Here is a 21,761-nt window from a genome sequence, read left to right as displayed (position 1 = left end):
GCATACTCCAAACTTACATAATGAGCATGAATGCAAATGGAACATAATTAGAGAAATAACTCAGGAATCAAGATAATTACATACACCCACATCAAGACAAATACTAAGACAAAGACAGCTTGAAGTAGTCACCATACTTTGCAGGGGGGCTGCTGCATCAAGTCTGAGGTTTTCCTTCAGCAGCCGGGGGGGATTAAGAGCAAAATGGCGATGTGTCCACTACAGGGTAGTGGGAAAGACACAGAGGAGAACAGTCTGAGCAAGTTCGTCCTCCTCCCTGGCCTGTCGTCCCACAGCACAGGGAGGCTTCCATGAAGATATTAGCTCACTGTTCTGGTAGAATCTCACTGAACCTTTCAATGACTAGGTAGACAAGCGGCTACCAGTTTAGTCTCACCATGGTTTCTAGAAGTCTTCAAGGTTCTTTGGGTCTGAAGGGCCGTCCCAGGAATGATGAGAAGGCAACTGTCCGTTGGGTCCTGACTCTGAACTACCAAAACCCCAAAGAAGTTGCAAGGTTGACAGTGCAATTGTTAGGAGCGGCTCTGTGCTCCCAACAGCCCTCAGGAGCCAGCAATAGGAAGTGTTTCCTCAAAGTTTAACCCCAAATGAAAGAGAAACTATGTGGAGAAAGTGGACCTGGGGCTACTAGGGGCCAGAGTCCATTTTGTGAAGTTTCAAATTTAATTCTAACCCGTGCCCCATGAAGGAAGTATTACCTCCCATACTTGTGCGTAGCTGGGAAACGCAGGGTCTGAGAAGTTGCTTCAGGCCTCACTTGGGACATATACTAAAATCGGGATGATACAGAGAAGATTAGCATGGCCTCTGGGCAAGGATGACACGCAAATTTGTGAAGTCGTTGCTTCACTGTCTCATGTTGCTAATTAGGTGGCCAAGTCCTGCCAGGTCTGTCTGGCCCCCAAAGCCCTGTCCTCCTTTGAGAGCCCAAGAAAATATCTGATGCCCGCTTAAATTTTCAGAGAAACAACTGAATATGTTTTTAGTATTTGTAATTCCCAAATATTACATGGGATGTGCAGATATTAAAAATTATTCCTTGTTGGGGTGCCTGGGTGGCTCAGTTGGTTGGACAACTGCCTTCAGCTCAGGTCATGATCCTGGAGTCCCGGAATCGAGTCCCACATCAGGCTCCCAGCTCCATGGGGAGTCTGCTTCTCACTCTGACCTTCTCCTTGCTCATGCTCTCTCTCAAATTTAAAAAAAAAAAAAAATCTTAAAAAAAATTATTCCTTGTTTATCTGAAATACAGATTTTTAGAAAAGATTTTATTTATTTATTTGACAGACAGAGATCACAAGTAGGCAGAGAGACAGGCAGAGAGAATGGGGGAAGCAGGCTCCCTGCTGAGCAGAGAACCCGATGCGGTGCTCGATCCCAGGACCTTGAGATCATGGCCTGCGCTGAAGGCAGATGCTTAACCCACTGAGCCACCCAGGTGCCCCTGAAATGCAGATTTAATGGAACATCCTATATTTTTATTTGCTAACTTTGGCGACCCTGACCCTCATTGATGTTTTCGGCCACATGATGGAGTTGCTGATATCCTGCAGTTTGCTGCTCCTCAGTAGATTATTGCAAAAAGATTTCTTCCCCTCGTGTACTTTGGGGGACGGGGTGAGGAGGAAGGGCGCTAAGGGCGGGCCCTCCTGAGCACAGTCACGAGCGGGGAAAGTTACAAGCACCTCCTTCTTTCAGGATCACTGAGCTGTGCTGGATCAGGTCATTTTCCGTAATGTACATGTGTCTGGGTTAGAGATTCCCGAAGTTTGTTTTTGTGGAGGGCTAGCCCCTGAGATATTTTGTGCACAGCTAACTTTGGGAAGTGCTACAAATAGTCCCCTCTTGGAGGGTCCTGGGGCACAGTCAGTCATTGTAGGTCTTGAGAAAGCCTGTCAGGAAGACCGCCGTTGACTTTCTGGAACTGAGAGGTTTTCACGCTCCCAGACCATAGCGGGAGCCCCTGCAGGTGGGATGATGGGAAACTCCGTCCTTCCTGATGTTCCCTTGGGAGACACTTTCTGAGAATCCACAAGCTGTGTTTATATATTCTTTTTTATCTGGGGGCTTCAGAATGGAGCCAGGCCCTCAGAGCTGAACTCACGTAGCTTACGAACCGCTAGAGGTGTCAGCCATGTGGCTTGAGCTGCACGCCACACACACGTCCCCTCCTGCCACCTTGTCACCTGCTTGCTCTGCTGCTGGCTCCTCTATGTTAATTTGTCCTGGGCTCAGACACTAGCCTGCTCCTTGATTCCCCTTTCCAGGTGCAGAGAAACAAACAGCCTTGGAAACAGGACAACTCCCAGAGCCTCCACGGGGTCCCCCTGCCAGCCGTGTGTTGCTAGATGCTTAGCAACGGGCTAGAGGAGTATGATTCCCAGTGTGTGGGGCTCAGACTCTCGACCCCCGTGGTCAAGAGTCACATGCTCTACCGACTGAGCCAGCCAGGTGCTACATAATTTGATTTCTAATGATGGCTGTGCTTATCAACCAGCTTGCAAAATCCCTGACAATTTTACAATTTTACAGGAGCCCAAATTTACAGGAGCTAGCTCCAGCACATCCCTATGGCTTCAGGGTCACTCGCTCCTTAGCCTCTAACTCCCAGCCACCATCCACTTTTCCCATCCCCACCCCAAGTAAAGGAAGGCACTCAAAACCATTTCTGCCCTACCCAGAATCCAGGCCTAACTGCTTCCCCCAGAATCACTTTATAGATTTATGAAGACAGATTTTTATCTTATAATAAAAATGCCTTTACCTTGAGCCATCCTATTTCAGAACAGGATACACGCTTTCATTTGCATATATAAAAGGGCAATCAGTGTATTTTTCCCCAAAAAATCATCTGCACTCCCAAAGGTGACTTCTAGCCTCTGGTTGGAATTCAGCCCAACGGAGAACCACTAAAGGTTTAGAATTTGGGGGTCAGTTTTTTCCTCCCGGATTTCAGAGACTTCTGGACCAAATCTTAGATGGGGCTCTGAGTCTCTTAGGCATTCCTGTCACAGCTGCTATTGAAGAAAGGCTTTTCCCAGACATATGGCCTGTGGAGGGGGGTGGTATGTGGGTTGAATTGTGTTTCCCCAAAATATGTTGGAGTGCTATAAATGGGATACCTATAAACATGACTTTATTTTGAAAGAGGAGGTGCTCCCGCCTCCTATCTTCCTAGTGTGGACAGCACTGCCCCGAAGAACCTAACAGCCACGACAGGAGTAAATGTATCTCTACATGATTAACCCCAGGGTGGTCTATCCTGATCTTAACTTGTCCTTGATTTGTAACGCATGCAAACTCGAATTCACCTCCACTCGTTTATTAGTAGCCGTGGACAACACTTCTCCCTCCGTACTTCCCAAATAAATCACTTCCCTGCTAGGACCTAGGAGTTCTGGAAGTCTCCAGAATTGAAATAGATCACCTTGAAAATTCTTAATTCAGTTGATTTCTGTCTCACAGCAGATGTTATATAAATACTTGATTATTGATAATATCCCCAATTTGCATAAGTGTTGATACTATGTTAAAGGGGATGAGAATAAAAATGATATAATTACTACAAACTAATTTTACTAATTACTCAGAGCAGAGCACAATCAGGGGTTCCAAAAGATGCATGGAGAGAGGACTAGGTGCTGAGCTCTGAGATTTCAGGGTACACAGTGATCCAAGCACTCAGACGTAGGAGGACTGGGAGCAGCCAGCGTCCTTTGCTGACCAATTCAGCAGCCAAGGGTATGGGCTGAGACTTTTCTGCTTCCAGGTTCCAGACATGCCCCTGAACCTTTTCTTCGGATCCCTTCATTCACGGCCCCAGCCCCCGTTGTTAGCATGGTCACTCCCTTCCCCAGTCGAGGTGGCCAGGCCCCTTACATTTAGAGGTCTAAGAGGAGATGGAACTCCTGAGCCGGCCTGAGTCAGAGGAGGTGGTTGTTCTTCACTGTGGCAATTACCAACCCAGGCCACCCATACCTGCTGGCGCTGTCGGGGGCAGCCCAGGGGTTTGCACCGAGCTCCTACTTAGGGTTTTGCCCAACTATTCCTTAGTCATTTTGTTGTTTTTGTTGTTGTTGTTGTTTGATTGACCGCCCCTGACTAAATCCAAGATCCAATATCTAGGAACCCCTGGAAGACAATTCTTCCAGGATTCTGGCCCTAAGTGCCTAAGCCTGGGTTAAGTTGGGAACCAGAGGTAGAGGCAGGACTTACAGGTTCTAATGAATCTCTCTGCACGTGTGTAGCACCTGGCGTCAGCCCCGCCCACATCGCTGCGGGGCGGGGTCACGTGACCGGTATGGGCCGCTGTGCGCTTGCACGTGAGAGCTCCGGCAGTAGCTGGACCCACCAGGTGCTGGGGCATGTACCCTGCGGGGGAGCGGCTCTTGCCCTTGTGTGCGGAAGAGGTCGTAGGGTCGAAGACAGAGGCTTCTGGCCAGTGGCCCCCCCGCATTCAAGCGAAGGTTTCTCAGACCCTGCAGTCTTCTGAGTAGCCCCACAGAGGACCAGCCAGCCAAGCCCAGAATGGGGAGCAGGTAACGGTGGCATTTTAAGCTGGTAAGATGTGTTTTTGTTTTTTTAAATATTTTATTAATTTATTTGACACAGAGAGAGATCACAAGCAGAGAAAGAGAGGCAGAGAGCGGGGAGGAAGCAGGCTCCCTGCTGAGCAGAGAGCCTGATGCGGGGCTCGATATCAGGACCCCGGGATCATGACCTGAGCCGGAGGCAGGCGCTTAACCCACTGAGCCACGCTCAAGCTGGTAAGCTTTGAGGTTAGTCGTGACTCAGTGATAGACGATGATTAAACACTGCCCTTGAGCTGCGGAACGTTTTTCCAAGAATACTTTCCTGAGCACCTACTGTGTACCATACTCGGTGACAGGGAGCGGGGAGACCGAGGTGAACACAGAATAGCTTCCATCAAACAGCGCAAGGTTCCGGGACAGAATAGACGGCATCGTGGTCTGCACAGCAAGAAGAGGCGCGTGGCAAAGGTGGCATCGCCTTTCTTTCTTGCATTAATACTTAATGAGCTTCTGTTGAGTGAAGGTTCTATACCAGGGACAGCAGTGAACGCAAGAAACAAGACTCATAGAGCTCGTGGCATTCAAGGTAGACAATTCTGGGGAATCCTGGGTGGCTCAGTCAGTTGAGTGTCTGTTTCCGCTCAGATCCTGATGTCAGGGTTCTGGGATCGAGCCCTCCGTTGGTCTCCCTGCAGTGGGGAGCCAGGTTCTCCCTCTGCCTCTGCCATTCCCCCCGCTTGTGTTTGCTCTCTGTCAAATAAATAAAATCTAAAACAAAAAAACAAAAAATACATCTAAAAAAAAAAAAGATACACACTTCTGTTCCCCTTCTTGTCTTTGTCCTGGAGGTGATACCTTCTCATCTTACCCCAGGGTGTAGGTGGTCCATATGAGGGACGTAGCAGAAGGAATAACATTGCTTCCATAAAAAATGCTTTTCTGTAAGGCAACCATTTAATATTTGTATCTAAGTAATTTTTTTTTAAAGGTTTATTATCTGAGAGAGAGCATGGGAGCAGGGGGAGGGGCAGAGGGAGATGGAGCAAGCAGACTCCCCACTGAGCAGGGAGCCCAATTCGGGGCGGATCCCAGGATCCCGAGATCATGACCTGAGCTGAAATCAAGAGTTGGACACTTAACGGGCTGAGCCATCCAGATGCCCCTATATCCAAGTAATTTAAGCAAAGAATTAATTTCAGCAAAGAGGTAGTTAATTGAGATGTTGACAACAATGCATCTGCATACCTTAGTGTGGGGTGGAGAGCAGTTGTTTGGGGCCGTGGATATCAGTGACCTGTTTTCTCCCCCGCCCCCCACCCCCCAACCACCTGTTTATGAGCTGCTTGAGAAGGCAGGAGGAAGCAGGAGTTAGGCACAGCTTCACGTCTCCTAACAGCAGCTGGTTGGCAGCAGGACAGCTCTTTTGAGGGCATCTACCAAAGTCTTCTGGAGAGTGGTTCCATCACAGGTTCCGGGTTGGGTTCTCTGGGACACTCACTCTGAGATGGAGACGAGCTGCTGGAAGTTTGTTAGGGAGCGTTCTCAGGGTCGGCACCTGGGGAAGAGGAAGGAAGGAAGCAGGCCTGGGCAGGAAGTGGTGGGATTAACCAGCTCCTTGGGGAGCTCAGAAGCTGCCCTGGTTTTTCCGAATTTTCAGGTTGCGCTGAGGGGCCAAGGGCTTTATACTCCTGAGTCAACTGCTCGCTTGCTCATTGGCTTGCAAGGAAGTGGGGTTCCCTGGGGCACAATAGCTTTTTTCAGCCCCTGTAATCCCTGAAGAGGGATGACAGCTGAGGGCATCTGCGTGCTGTCAGCCTCCGACAGACCGCCCTTTATCTCTAAACAGGATCTGCGGGGTGCATCCCAGCGGCTCCCACGGAGAATGAACAGGATCTGTCCTCGAGATAACAGAACATCTGATGTCACGGAGCTCGGCCTTCGTTCCTCTCCGGGCACCCGTTCTTCCTAGCATGGTAGGTAACTGGCTCCGTCTCCTAGACCGCTCTCCCATTTGGGCCGTTTCAGAATAGAGAGGCTCACGATGGTACTCGAGGTGATGAGGATGACGAGGGAGAGCGTGGGGAGATCCGATTTAGCCAACCATTTGAAAAGGCCAGCCTTCTCCGAATGCACATAAGCGATGCTCCGTTATATTTGCTGACCAAGAGACTGAAGAGAAGAACACAGTTTGAGTCAGTATGTTCCGTACCTGGCAGACCAGGTTTCAGACTGAGGTATCTGCACTGGCAGTGTGGGGCTCATGTGGTATCTGCACTGGCAGTGTGGGGCTCATGTGCTGCTCCACAAACCATAACTACAGAGCAGTGTCATTCTCTTAAAGATTTTTTTTCTTTCATTTATTTGAGAGAGAGGGCGAATGAGTGGCAGCAGTGGGGGGAGGGGAGGAGCGGGGGGGGGAGGGACAAGCAGACTCTGTATTGAGCGCAGAGCCCAATGCTGGCTAGATCCCATGACCCTGAGACTGTGACCAAGAGTCGATGCTCAGCCGACTCTGCCACCCAGATGCCCCAGGGCAGTGTCATTTTATACTCTGTAAAATATGCACTTAGTCCCTTGGCCACATACCGGGGCTAGTGTTTGTCTGATTTCGACCCTTTTCTCTCATCAAACTCAAAACAAAGATAGAAAGGTTTTTCAAACTAGTCACCATAAAGAGTCTGTTAAAATAGGCATTTCTTCATGGCAGAAACTAACATGTATAAAAGTAAAAAGATTAATATAGTGAATCTCCCACGTACCTAGCGCCTAGCTTCAATAGTTAACAGTAGCTTGCAAATCTTATTTTACCTAACCACATATTTTTTTTTTTCTGGAGTGTTTTAAAGTAAATCCTAATCATCATGTTATTTCACTGGCATGTAAATATTTCAGTATGCCTCTCTCCCTGACAAAGATGTTTGTTTTTTTAGATAACCAACATGGCATTATCTTTAACTTAAAATTTCGCAATAATTCCTTGACATCAGGTAATATTCAAACATTTTTGTCTTAAAAATGTCCTTGTGGGGTTGGTTTACTCAAGTTGGCATCCAGGTAAGATCCATGCATTACATTTGATTTTTATGTCTCTTAAGTCCCTTTTATTCTATTCTGTTACACGCTTTTTTTTTTTTTTTTTTAAATAATGCCATTGATTTGGCTTGTTTGAAAATGAGTTCTTGGCCCTGTAGAATGCTGCACAGTCTGGATGTGGCCGGCTGCTTCCTCAGGTTGTTATTTAACTAGTACCTCCTCCTACTGTTTCTCATGTAAAATAATATTTACATCTTGAGTTATGATTAGATTCATGTTCAATTATTTTAGGCAAGAATGCTTCCTAGGTGGTGCGATGTCCTACCTATTGCGTCTCATCATGTGGGACATTATGTCTGACAATCCCACGTTTCCCAAAGCCTGTTTTGTCCTAGATCAGCAGATTCAGTGGCTCTGACCAATCCCTTCATTAGAAAGCCTTTCATCTTGATGATGCCCTTTCTTTCCTGGGCATGCCATCTCTTCCTGCCTACAAAGGCTCCCCTGATACTCGCAGTATCCGCCTGTGAATATAGCCTCGATCCATTTCAAAGTGGCAAAAATGGTAAATCATTCAACCCCATTATGCTCTCTGCACTTATTGGCTGGAATTCTTCTATCAAAACCAAACAAAACCCAAAAAACTTCCCTCATCAGTTATCGGTTAAGAACCCATTTCAGTGCTCTGGTTAAGTGTGTGATATTTATTGTTTGACTTATGTTTACCAAGGGATCTCTAAAGAAAAACATGGTTTAAACATCTACAGCAGCAGAATCTGGAGGACAACCTGGCTGCTGGACTGTGTGCTTGATGCCATTCTGTCCCTCCGTGTTCTTTCCAAGGTCAGGTTCTGTCTAGGTGCTTTTAGTCCCATCTCAATGGCAGATCAGCTGGGACGTTGCCCTAGCAGTCCTCTTCTTTCGCCTTTGTCTTTAAATTCTGTCTCCATTGTTTTTATGCCCTGCCTGAAATATATACAGTAGTTTCCCTTATTTTGGAGAAAAAAAAAAAAATCCTTCTCTTATGCTTCTCTTATGCCTAACGTGTGCTCCTCCTGAGCTGGGCCCACCATCTTTCCAGCTTGATTTCTGTTCATCTCTTCTTATATCTCATGGCTTGACCAGACCAAATCTTCCTACTTCCCATAGGTGGTCTGTGCCTTCCTCCCATCACTTCTTTATTCACACTGTTTCATCTGCCAGAAACATTCTTCCCAACATTTGTCAAATGTTCCTATCCCCCAAAGGCTTGGTTCAAATGCCATGTCTTCATGAAACTCTTTTTTACCTCACCAGAAGAAAAAGATCAAAATCCAACTGCCCAAGAAACATATACCTCTGTGGGACATAATCTACTAAATTTTAGTTGTTTGTTGTTGTTATTGTTGCTGTTTTTTAAGTAGGCTCCACTGCATGGAGCCCAGTGCAGGACGTGAGCTGAGATTTAAGAGTCAGATGCTTAACTGACTGAGCCACGCAGGCGCCCCTCTATTATTAAACTTTTGAAGAGATCCACTAAATGGAAAAGGATGCAGAGAGACAACAGACATACACAAAGTTTAGTGAAATGGAAAATCAAGAATAAGGAACAGAGAGATGCAAGCTCACTAACTCTCTGGGTTACCAGAGTTGCTGTGACTGAGCCACAGAGCTGAGCTTCCCAAAACCTTGAGAAAATGAGAGAAATGCCCAAGTACATGATTTTCACTATTGGAAGAAGTCCCTTCGGTTCTGTAGTGTTGTAGGAAAGTTTTCTGGGCCCCAATTTCTGAAACAAACCTTACCAGGCGGGGCTGTAAGTGGGTGGTATAGTGAACGACATTTTACAGCAAGTGCAGAAATAAATTTCGTGTGGCCAGTGCCTATAGCAACATCAGATAAAAGGTAATGCAATCAAAGATAATCTCATGATGAGCTAATCAAATTTAGTTCAAGTATCAAGGCTTCTGGTGTTCTAATCTGATCAAAGGAAGTGCAAAATACTTCAAGAAATAAATGGAATGCGCAACCTGCATAGGCAGTCATCTCTGTTTATCACCTTTCCAATCCAGTGATAAGAGCTGGGCAAACGAGAGTTCAAATCGAACCCATCGGTAAGAATCTACAATGCTTGATCCCATATGGCTCATGAGGGCAGATGCATATGATTTGAAAACCAAGTAAGCAGATGGTAGGGTTGATAACCTTCAGTGGAAATTGAGAAGTTAATCTGGGTTCTCACTCAGAGGGAAGGTCGCGGTGCCTGCAGTGAACTGTCGAGAAGGTTAGGAGTTCCCTAAACCGACTGCTCGTGATCGGCTCTGGGAATGGAACACCAGGGCCTCCAGAAAGCATCTGAGAGCCTAGACATTTTTCAGCATGGTTTTTAAAAATTATCCTACAGTAATACTAGGACTCAGTAGCTTTCTGACAGAACTAGTTCTCTATGATGTGGCTCCTGTCCGCCTCCATGGGAACACCACCATGTAGCTTGATAAGGAAGCTTTCTTCAAGGAATTACTTCATGTCATCCAAATATTCAGCACTGGATTTTGGAGAGTGTGTGATGAACATACTTGCTTGCTCTACTTTATTTAAGGGGCTTTTTATTCTGGAAGATTTCAAACATACATAAAAGTAGAGCTTCAACAATTAACTACATTTTAATGTGCTTGTTTTTAATTATAACAGTAACACACATGATAGAAGAAAAAAATCAAAAAGTACTGAAAGACATTATGTAAAGTCCCCTCTGCCCTCTATCCCAGCATAACCACTGTTAACAACTTCTTGAGTATCCTTCCCGAAATGTTCTATGCATATAGGTATGCACATTTGTCCTTTGTAAAATGTAAAATACTGCTTTTCTTATATGTGTTTTTCTCTTGTATGTACTGTTTTTCACCTTGCTGCTTTTTTTTTTTTTAAGATTTTATTTATTTATTTGACTGACAGAGATCACAAGTAAGCAGAGAGGCAGGCAGAGAGATAGGAGGAAGCAGGCTCCCTGCTGAACAGAGAGCACGATGTGGGGCTCGATCCCAGGACTCTGGGATCATGACCTGAGATGAAGGCAGAGGCTTGAACCCACTGAGCCACCCAGGCACCCCCACCTTGCTGCTTTTTTAAAGCCCAATAATATACATTGGAGAGATTGCCACATTTCCAAGTATAAATCCACTTCATTCTTTAATCACAGGAATCCCTCTTATATACTCCTAACCATATACCTACAGTTATTGATCTTTCTTTTTAATTTTTTAAAAGATTTTATTTATTTATTTGACAGAGAAAGAGAGAGAGCACACGTAAGGGGAGCAGCAGAGGGAGAGGAAGAAGCAGCCTCCCCACTGAGTAGAAGCCCAATGCGGGGTTCAATCCCAGGACCCTGAGATCATGAACTGAGCCAAAAGCAGACGCTTAACCTGCTGAGCCACCCAGGCGCCCCATTTGTTCATCTTTCTTTACATATCCTAGTCCTGATCCTTGCACCATCTCTCCATATTATCATCCCATTTTACAGATGGGGAAATTGAGGGACGGAACACAAAACTTTGTGTTCTTCACTCCCTCACTAGCCTGCCTCTGTGTAGCACCAGGTTGTACCGCTGCATGCTAGCCCATCTCAGGGACTGACCATGCTGTCTTTCTGGGACTGCATGTTTAGGTTGTGCCCAACTTTGCTTGCTTATTAAGAAGAGCTCTGTGACTTCCGATTAAACATGGAAATCTGAACACTCTCCCTCCTGAAGCTCCACCAGTATGACAGTAAAGATGTATGTGTTCATAAACACGCACACACACACACACACACGGAAAACCAACAAGGATAAAGATAACAAGGAAAGAATATGAGGGACTCCTGGGTGGCTCAGTGGGTTAAGCGTTTGCCATTGGCTCAGGTCATGACCGCAGGGTCCTGGGATCGAGTCCAGCATTGGGCTCCTTGCTCGGGGGGGAGCCTGCTTCTCCCTGTACCTGCTGCTCCCCCTGCTTGTGCTCTCTCCCTCTTTGACAAATAATAAATAAAATCTTAAAAAAAAAAAAAAAGGAAGAAGATGAAAGTACTGACATTTTAGAAGCTGAAAAGTAGTAGGATAACCAGAGAAAGTTGAAACCTTTGTGGTAATGGGTGAAGCCAAGAGGCAGGTCTGTTGGTGTTTCAGGATCTCAGGAAGCTCAGGGACCTGGAGCCTTGGAAAGAAGGAAGGTGTGGCTGAAAACAAGAGAACTGGTACAAATGTATGAGAAGAATAAAACTTTTAAACAGTCATGAAGCAGAATAGGGAAGGATTTCCTAAAGAAGACACAACAGGCACTAACCATAGGGAAAAGACTAATAAATTCAACCGCTGGAAGAACTCTTCATCCAAAGACACCAGAAAGAGAACACAAATGAAAACCACAGAGTGCGAGAAAGCATTTGAAATATAGGTAACTAACAAAGTATTCAAAATCCGTAAAGAATTTCCAACAATAAGAAAATAAGAGAAAGTACAAATTTTAAAAATAAACAAAACATGCCAACATGCTCTTTGCAAAAGGGAAAGTCCAAATAGTTGATAAACGTGTGGGAAGCTATACCCAATGTCATTTTTCATCAAGAAAATGCAAAGTAAAGCCATAGTGATATATTTTTACATATCTGGCAAGTGGGCAAAATTTGAGCAATTCTAATGACCTCAATTACCCGCAAGGAAGATACAGACTCTTCTGACACTGTTGGTGGGAATGAATCAGGGACGGGTTCTTGGAGAACAGTTTGGCATTACATGACTAAGTGTAAGTTGTGCATACCCTGTGACCTAGACCTCCGGCCACCAGCTCTATGACCTTCATTCTGACACAGTTCTGACCTGTGGGGGGTTTCCCCCCCACACCAAGCAGATCTCCCACACCAGATCCCACAGGTTCAAGGCTCAATCCCACAAGACTGACTGCCTCTGTTCTGATACCAACCCCGAGTCCAGTTGTCACCTGTTCTTCTGGCCAAAGGGCTGTACATCTGAGGTTTCCATGACCCCTCCTTGGCGTCATTAATTTGCTGGAGGAGCTCACAGAGGAGCTCAGGGAACTCAGGGAAACATTTTACTCACTAGATTACCAGTTTATTACAAAAAGGATATAACTCAGGAACAGCCAGATGGAAGAAATTCACACAGTAAGGGACGGGGAAGAAGAGCGGAGCTTCCATGCCCTCTGTAGGAAGCTCTCAGAACCCTCTCCTTTTGGGTTTTTATGGAGGCCTCCTTACATAGGCATGATTGATGAAATTATTGGTCATTGGTGATTGAATCAATCTCCCAGAGGTGGGAAGGAGGGAAGCGTGGACTTGAAAGTTCCAACCCATTGGCACTTCTTGGATTCCCTTGGCAACAAGCCCCTATCCTTAGGTGACCTAGGGGCTTCCTAAGGCATTGCATTAACATCACAAAAGACATCTTTATTGCTCTCACCACTTAGGAAATCCCAAGGGTTTTATGAGCTCTGTGCCCACAAAAGGATGAAGACTAAACCTATTTTTCTTATTATAAATCACAATATCACAACACCTTAGAGAGACGTGTGCAGACATGTATCAGGGTACCTGACCAAACAGGCTCAGAGCGTCATTTCACTAACTGGTCTCAAAGTAGAAACAACTCAGTTGTCCATTAACAATACAATAGATAAATCACTCTGGCACAGACATTTGGTTCTGTGGGATCTTGTACAACAGTGAAAATAAATATAAATGTCATACAGTAAGACAGATGAACTGCAAAAAAAGTTGAATGAGAAAAGACACAAAGAAATGCAATAGGATGTCATTTATAAAATCTTCAAGAACATCTGAGAGCTGGAAAATGTTAATTGTAATAATTGTATTATCTAGTCAAGCATGACATAAGATCTGTCAAGGAACCGCGTGTAGCCCAAGCTGCAAGCTGCCTCCCACAGACCTTTCCCAGGGTCTGTGGGGCTCCCGGTCTCAGGAGATAGGGCCCCCTGCTTCATGGGGGGCTCTTTCTAGCCTGACTGCCTCCCCAGCGGGCCTGCCCCTCAGGACCTTTCTTACCTCTTTGCTGCCTGCCCCAGCCAGGTGCCCAGTTGGCTTCCTTGGCTGACCCTCCCACCCCAGGGGCGTGCGAGCACAGCAGCTCAGACAGCAGGCCTGTGGCCACGTGGCTCTGTGCTCAGGAGGATGGCCTCTGGCTCAGACTTGGGGTTCCAATCACCTAAAGGCTTTGTAATCTGCAGCAAGTTACTTAACCCTCCTGTGCTTCCCTGTCTCACCCCCAAAATGAGATATTAGTAGAACCCACTTCATCATGGTCATGATGAGACAAAAATGAGGTAAACCAGTGAGTGTGCCAGGCGCAGCCCAAGCTCCTAGGAAATATTCAAGATGATCGTTACCTGCCGAAGTACAAGTGACATCGATGACGTGAATCCCCGATGTTGGAGGTTTCTCACAGGGCAGCTTTCTCCACAGCCTCTGCGTCTTGTCCGTCATGGCCACTCCTTCCTCCAGCCAGTGCTTTCCTTTGCCCCTAACCTTGACTCCATCCTGTTCTTTCTCAAGCAGCGTAGCTGCCCCTGAGGCCTTCACTCAGCCCCCGGCCTGCCTCCACAGCCAAGGGCACCCACGTGTGCCCTGAGCACCAGGCCATCCGCTCCAGGTGACGACAGACCGCAGAGGCTGTGACTCTTTGGCCTCCCCGGCTCCGCCCGAGCAGGAGAGGATTCGTTTTTGCACAGAAATGAATGATGCCGGTGCCCTTCAAACAGAGAAGCCGCTGCTGCCTGGCACCTCAGGTTTCAAATAGCAAATGTTCCTTCACGCTTCTGAATAAATGCAGCCATCTTTCCTGCTTGATCTGCGTCGCTGTCTTCCCCGCTGAAGGGATGGTAGTGAGACCCGGATCCTCCTGCCACACGTCTGGGCTCTCATCCCGACCAGTAGCCGAGTGGATGGGTGGTTGGAGTCCAAAGCTAGTCGGGTTGGACCAACTAATCCTTCTAATCCTCCCAGCTGACCCTGAAGGCACGCTGTGACCTCTGCTGGGAGGGGGGGGGGCGTTAAAACTGGGGGAAGGGCAGAGAGTTCTGATGACAGGCCCCCGGGGGCTCTGATCCGGCCCTCTGATAGCCACGGAGAATAAAAGTCCAAACCCGGAGGCTTGACTGCATCTCGTTTTCAGGGGTTGCCCATCCCCAGAAGGTAGAAAAGAAAGAGACCTAAAGCCTTGGAGCTTAGAAAACTCATTTTATAAAAACCAGGGCTCTTGCAGCAGGTAATCATGACGTCATGGGAAAGTTGACCCATCAGAATATTTGCTTTGGAAGTCAGTTATGCCTCACCTCCACGAACAGCTGTGGGGCAGCATCGACAGCATGGCAAGTAGAACGTGTCCCGTTACCGGTTTTTTGGTCCAAATCAAACATAGCTCTGGGTCTCCACTTGACAGGAGGAGCAAGAAATTCACTCTCAGGTTGTGCTTCCCATGGGTGCTGTGAGTCTGTCCAGAAGTTTCGGGGGAAGGCCATCCCAAACGGTGCTGTGGATCCTCCCATGCTAACGGTGTCCGCTCCTGAGCCGGTGGGAAGGTAGAGGGCCGTGTTCTTCCCGAACGAGCTTCAGACACAGAGATCTTCAGCTTCGTGGCTTTGGGCCTGGCTGTCTGCTTATCCCATCAGAAGTTCTGCTGCTGCAAAGGGAGTCGGGGGAGAGGAAAGCCATTCCTCAGGCCTGTGTGATCTGACCCCTGCCTCAGGGACCACATCACTTTCTCAGCCCCCTTGGCCTCTTGGGAGACTGAGCCATCCGTCTCCGACTACAGAAGAGGCGAGCAGATCAGGGAGTGCTGTGAGTGAGGGGACACGGGCCAGGGACCACGGGGCAGCCTCTGGAAGCAGGAAAAGGCAAGGAAACGTTTTCCTGAAGGCTCCAGAAGGAACTCAGCCCAGTCAACAGCTTGATTTTTGCGTAGCAAGACCCATTTCAGACTTCTGACTTCCAGAACTGTGAAATAAATTTGTGTCATTTTACATATTTATTTATTTTATTTTATTTTATTTTATTTTTTTAATTTGAGCATAGTTGGCACATTTCCATTAGTGTCAGGGGTACAACATAGTGATTCAACTTCTCTATGTGTTTTGCCATGTGCACCACATGTGTAGCCCACCTCTGACCATATGATACTATTACAGCACCCTTGACTCTATTCCTTACGCTGTGCCTTTTATTTCTGTGACTTACTCAATCCCGAACTGGAAACCTGTGTCTCCCACTCCCCTTCACGCATTTTGCCCAACCCCCCTCCTTCCCTCTGGCAACCATCAGCTTGTTCTCTGTATTTATAGGTATGATTCTGCTTTTTGTTTGCTCCTTTGGTTTTTTTTTTAGATTCCACTTATGAGTGAAGTCATGTGGCATTTGTTTTTATCAGTCTGACTTACTTCACTTAGCATAATATCCTGTGGTCCATCCATGGTGGCACAAATGGCAAGATCTCATTCTTTGTTATGGCTGTGTGATATTCCATTGTGTGTGAGGGGTGTGTGTGTGTGTGTGTGTGTGTGTGTACATTTATAAACATATTCCTTATCTACTCACCTATCAATGGATATTTGCGTTGCTTCCGTATCTTGGCTACTGTAAATAAGGCTGCTATAAACATAGGGTGCTTATATGTTTTCAAATATACATTTTTGTTTTCTTTGGGTAAATCTGTGTAATTTTAAGCCTCCAAGTTTGTGGTCATTTGTTATAGTGGCAACAAGAAACAAACGCAGCTCCTTTCCTCAATGGACAATTGAGCTCTTTGGCCCAGAATTTTGAAAGTAAAATTTTAATGGGATGAGAGAAACCCAGCTCCCCGGGATGCTAAGACCAGGCTGGTGGCCTCCTTAGAAGGGGGAGGGGAAAATATCTGCATTTTCTTCACATGAGCTCACAGCTGGACGTAAGACACAGTTGATCTCTCAGTCACGTGATCCTGTCCCTCAGGAACATCTGAAGTCTTAGTCGGGGGGTTCTCCTCCAGCAAACCTGGGACCGGCAGCCTGCAGCATAAAGCTTGGGGCCATGCAGGTCTGTGACCAGTGCTTGGATAACCCATCCTTGGCTGGGTGGGCCTCGGTCACCTGGACAAACACAAAGCCTGCTGACCGATTCTTCCCAAAGAGGAAGATGTTGATGATCTCCTTAGAAGGGTCCCCCGAGGAGAGGCAGGGCTCAGTGGAAACTCAGCAGGACAGTAAGTCTAGGCAGAGGGGAACTGAATGTGGGCACAGCAGGGAGGAGGGGTGTTGCTTTGGCTGGTGTGTGGACAGGACAGGGCTCCCCTTCATACTCTCAACCTGTAAAAATAGGACATTAACAGGCAAGAATTCCACTTAGTTGAATTAGTTGAAATCCACCTAGGCTACGTCCTAGATATTGATCATGCTTTGTTTTGCCTTCCTAAGATAATATTATATATCTCTAATGGGAAGGAAAATCTGTCCTTCTTACTTTTCTCATAAAAACAAGTTTTTAAAAAGGTTTTATTTATTAATTTGACAAAGAGAGAATGAGAGAGCACAAGCAGAGAGCACAGCAGAGGGAGAGGGAGAAGCAGGCTCCCCACTAAGCAGAGAGCCCGACATGGGGCTCCATCCCAGGACCCTGGGATCATGACCTGAGCCGAAGGCAGATGCTTAGCGGCTGAGCCACCCAGGCGCCCCTCTCATAAAAACTTAACAAGGTCATCTGGTTAAAGGTGGGTGTATCCATTTCTCATTGCTGCTATAACAAACACATGACCACAAACTTTGTGGCTTAAAACAACACAAATGTATTATCTGACAGTTCCTTCTGGAGACTTGGGGAGAATCTGTTCCTTTTTCCTCTTTCCATTTCCACCCACACTCCTTGGCTCATGGACCTTCCTGCATCTTCAGAGGCTGTAAGGGCATCACTCCTACCTCCGCTTTCATCTGTCCTGCCTCTGAGTCTCCGGCTTCCCTCTTTCACTTCTAAGCACCTTTGGGGTTGCACTGAGCCCACCCGGATAATCCAGGATGATTTCCCCATCTCCAGATCCTCAAGTTAATCACACCTGCTTGGTCATTTTTGCCATGAGAGATAACGTCTTCATAGATTGCAGGGGTTATGACCTGGTCATCTTTGGGGGCCATTATTCTGCCTACCATAGCAAGCTACTTTATAAGATTTTTAAAACTTAGCTATAAAACACCTGTTCATGGAATCTTCTTAAGGGGGGTTAGGTTTTTCATAGGTGCCTGACATATAGGAATGACTATTGGCTTCTTTCCCTCACAGCTGTCTCTGTCCATTGGTTCACTCCTGAGTCCTTCCTTTCTAGTAGACAGTCGTTAGGAGATGATCGTACGGTGAAATTCCTCACACTCCTCACGAAGGACCTCCAAGGACCTATGGATAAACACGTCCTTGACCGGCCTCCACCCTCCCTGCCCTGGGGTCTGAGGGCCAGCTGCTCAGTCCATCACCAGAGAGAAACCACCCTTGTTTCTAGCCAATCAGAAACACACATGCTTCCAGAAGATGGGGCCAGACATTGCCTTATTTTTCCCTTAGGGTCCGCTGTACTGAGCTTTCCTCCATGTACTCCCAAGAGGGTCCCCACTTTCTCTGCTTCCTCTCCTTCTCTCCTTCCATCCCCACCCAGGATCCTGGCTCCATCCCGGCAGCAGTCCACGGAATCATGAGGAACATTCCTCCACCATCCAGGTAGGCAGAGCTGGGTCCTTCCCTGCTGCCCTCATTAGTACAAGTCATAAAACTTTCAGGTTCCTCAGAGCAGGCCATGAACAAGACAAGCCCTTCTCACCAGGATTAATCACTAATGTACGTGATCACATTTAATATGTCTGACTAGGTTGTCTGTCTTTCCAAGGCCCTCTCTCCACAGGGCAGAGGGAAGGAAGGCTTTAAGGGGGAGAGAAAATTTCATTCTACCACCAACAAACAAACAATTGAATAAATAAATGAATGGATGAATGTATAAATGAATGATTGATCTAATGTCTTTAACCTCCTCCTGTCTTACACCTCTTAAAACATTGGTAACGTTGGCCTGAAGAATTTGCCTTTACTACAGAGGCCGACCAGCGCCCACCTCTGCTTGCTTATCTCTCCCACCTGCAGCACATACCATCTTTCTGCTCTGACTTTGGCCTCTCAGTGTATGGATGGACACCCTTAACTCTGAGGGCAGTCTGTCTTCTCTTTGGGAATACTGGAAAATATGAAATTCTGTAAATGTCAAGTTGGAAAGTTATTTCATAATTTATGCTCCAGAAATCTCAGTATATTCTCTCAACTCTAATGGTCAAGGGCTGCCCAACTGCTTCTGCCAAAATCTCTTCATTACTACACCTCATATTTCTGAATATTAATTTGGATGCCTAAAGCATGCTCGCACCTTCCTGCATAAAATTATGTGCAGTAACTCTCAGTTAGCCAGGCTAGCATGTGCCGTAACGTCAGACCTCCGCTGGGAATATTCTCCTTTTAGTGATCTTTTAGAGAGATTGTAGGCATCTGAGCAAAAGTTTTAAAGAGTTCCCTCTTTGAGGAAAAATCTCCTAGAAATATCCTTGGTGGGGCTCTTCTGAGAGTCGCTGGGTGATAACAGTGCCTCTATTTGACTAACCAAACTGCATTTCAAGGAGGGTTTAATTGAAGTCAAAAGCTGTGTCCTAGGAGAGTAGGGTTCACTCTCAGAAAATCACTTGGAGAAGGCGATTTCTAATCTAGACTGTTTTTATTAGGGGTCTTTGGGCTTAGGTGGAAACAAGAAAAACATCTTCCCTGTGAGCATCTTCTGCTAGGACTGGATTTTCCAGTAGACTGAAATCATCAGTGGGCATGGCTTCACCAACTACCAATTTATTTGAGTATCAAGCTATAAAGACTTTGAAATCAATTATATTGGCTGTGGTGATTAAAGTGTGTTAAGTCGACTCTGGCATATAATGACTACTTGTAATGCTTGCTGTCACAACCCCTTTATCATCAATGATGCCCTTATTAATAATCAAACTCATATCCAGGTCTGCCTAATGGCCAGTCTGCTGAAGTCAGCCCAGTCAGCCCCCAAGCCTGCAGCTAATGCATCTCTCTTACAGTTCTCCCTAGTTTTCCAACATTTGTCTCCAAACTCTGACAGTTTTTCATTCATCAATGTGACTCAGAAAAGGAAATGTGATGCATAAAATATAAAATTGGCAACAGCGTCAGGAAAGTCACCACTTAAGAAATGAAGCGTGATGTTCCACTTGGCGCTGACCGATGTGAACGGCAGGTTCAAACTTTTGACAAGGTCCAAAACAGAGATGATTTGCGTGACATCAGCAGGATTTCAATTCTAAAGGATCAAGAAGGAGGTCAGCTCAGCTCGGGTACCTGTGAAAAATCAGAAATGCTTTCGAAGGTGAAGGCGCAACCTTCTAGATCAGAATTATCCTACAGAATTTTCCGAGTTGATGGCTGTTCTGAACCTGTCCGTCCAATATGTAGCCACTAGCCACAGTGGCTATGGAGCACTGGAATATGGTGAGTGCCAGAGAGCTCATAAGTTTTTAATTTTATTTGATTTTAAATAAGTTAAATTTTTAATTGAAGCATCTTTAACATACAGTGTTATCTTAGTTTCAGGTGTACAACATAATGATTCTACAGTTCTAGGCATTAATCAGTGTCGTCAGCATCTGTCACCCCATAATTTAAGCAGTCACAGCCCAGATCTAATTCAGAAAGTCCTTATAGGGGAGAGGTCTGAGAGAATGGGATGTACGTCACACCTTCCGCAAACTTAACCATTTAGATACGGCCAATCCACAGGCTTACAAGGATAAAGCAGGCCACCTGGTGTATAAGCTGGAAGCTGTCTTCCCCCATGTGACCTTGTTTCCACATTTTGGCTGAATGTAATATGTTATGAATGCTTATGTACAAGTTTTCGGTGGAAACTTAGTGGAATTACTGGGTTTAATCTTTTGAGGAATGAGCTCACTCAAGGGAGGAATGCATCTTTGTATTCTTGGTATCCAAACTCTACTAGGAGAGACGTAGTAAGTTACCAACTTCTCGCTCAGAGATGGCATCCCATCCGTTTTCCTGCATTTTGGAATCGGAAGGGAGATTTCTTACCGGTGGGCCCGGGTTCTGGACCAGGCAAGCTCCCAGGCTGCGGTTGTGAGGCGATCATCCCTGGTTCACATTTCTCTGTCTTGCTTACGTAGTGCCAGGATAGCTGAAAGGGTCCGTAGACAAAAGGATGAGACTGATACAAAGCGAAGGTCAAGCAAAGCTTTATTTCGCGCCAAGCATCGAGAATCAAACTGACCGGCCAGGGCCGTCTCTTGCAAAGAGGCGACCCCTCCCAGTCTCACAGACTAACTTTTGTAGAGCAAAGGCCATGTGGTTGAGCCTGGCCACACACAGGTGGCCAATTGAATTACATTCTACCCCATGGTAGTCATCTAATTCAGCCTATGACCTTGGCTAGAATTGGCGCCTTTGCCTGGTGCCCAAAAGGCAGGGCTCGCACTCCTTGGTGGGTAATACGTGCGCTTTCCCTTGATTGGACATTTGCACCTGGCCTGGCTCATCCTTGGCGGATAGGGACGTAATACATGCACTTTCCCTGATTGGACGTTTCCACCTGGCCGGACACGTCCTTGTATGTGGGCTCCGTTATCAGGGGCTGGCCAGTCATATTTCATCAGTTCTGTTTCTAAGCTCTTTTCTCTTGGGGGAAGGGGCAGGTCCAATCTAAGTTTATTGCATAAACAACAAAATGGCTTGCTCTGGCTAAGTAGGCCCTTACAATAGCCTCGGCCAAAATCCATATCCCCAGGCTCTCTGGGTTTCCCATGACACGCTAGTGTAATTGTCATCCTATCAAATGGGGAAATGGGGTTGGTTTGTCACCATCCATTCCTCGTGCTCATGCTGAGGGCTAAAAGCAGACTGCTCTGTGACATGCTGTCCTCTTCAGCCAGGAATCGATACCTATTGTCTATACATTCCACTTCCCTCTTTCTCTTAGAGCAGGACCTCTGATTTGTCGTTGGGAGTTGTCATTTCTCTCTCGGGGTCCTGCTCTTCAGGCTGCCCCTCAGTGGCTCCCAGGCCCCTTGCACGTGGTTCTCCTGAGCTTGGAGGCCTGTCGGCTCTCG

At 46.5% G+C, this 21,761-nt stretch overlaps 1 long non-coding RNA gene and 1 other non-coding gene across 2 annotated transcripts in view; both read left to right on the top strand.

The window, feature by feature from the left end:
* Nucleotides 1–770: 770 nt before the first annotated feature.
* Nucleotides 771–873, top strand: LOC116572523. The gene has a single exon (XR_004278383.1). It is a non-coding gene; the product is annotated as a U6 spliceosomal RNA (small nuclear RNA).
* A 3,200-nt stretch (nucleotides 874–4,073) lies between these two features.
* Nucleotides 4,074–21,761, top strand: part of LOC116572266 — a 38,971-nt gene continuing 21,283 nt past the window's right edge. Inside the window, exons 1-2 of the long non-coding RNA XR_004278189.1 lie at nucleotides 4,074–4,581; nucleotides 6,400–6,526. This is a non-coding gene — a long non-coding RNA (uncharacterized LOC116572266). The remainder of the gene's footprint in view (nucleotides 4,582–6,399; nucleotides 6,527–21,761) is intronic.

The sequence above is a fragment of the Mustela erminea genome, chromosome 13 (assembly GCF_009829155.1).
Source record: "Mustela erminea isolate mMusErm1 chromosome 13, mMusErm1.Pri, whole genome shotgun sequence".
Lineage (NCBI taxonomy): Eukaryota > Metazoa > Chordata > Mammalia > Carnivora > Mustelidae > Mustela > Mustela erminea.
This window is presented reverse-complemented; position numbering and strand designations above follow the sequence as displayed.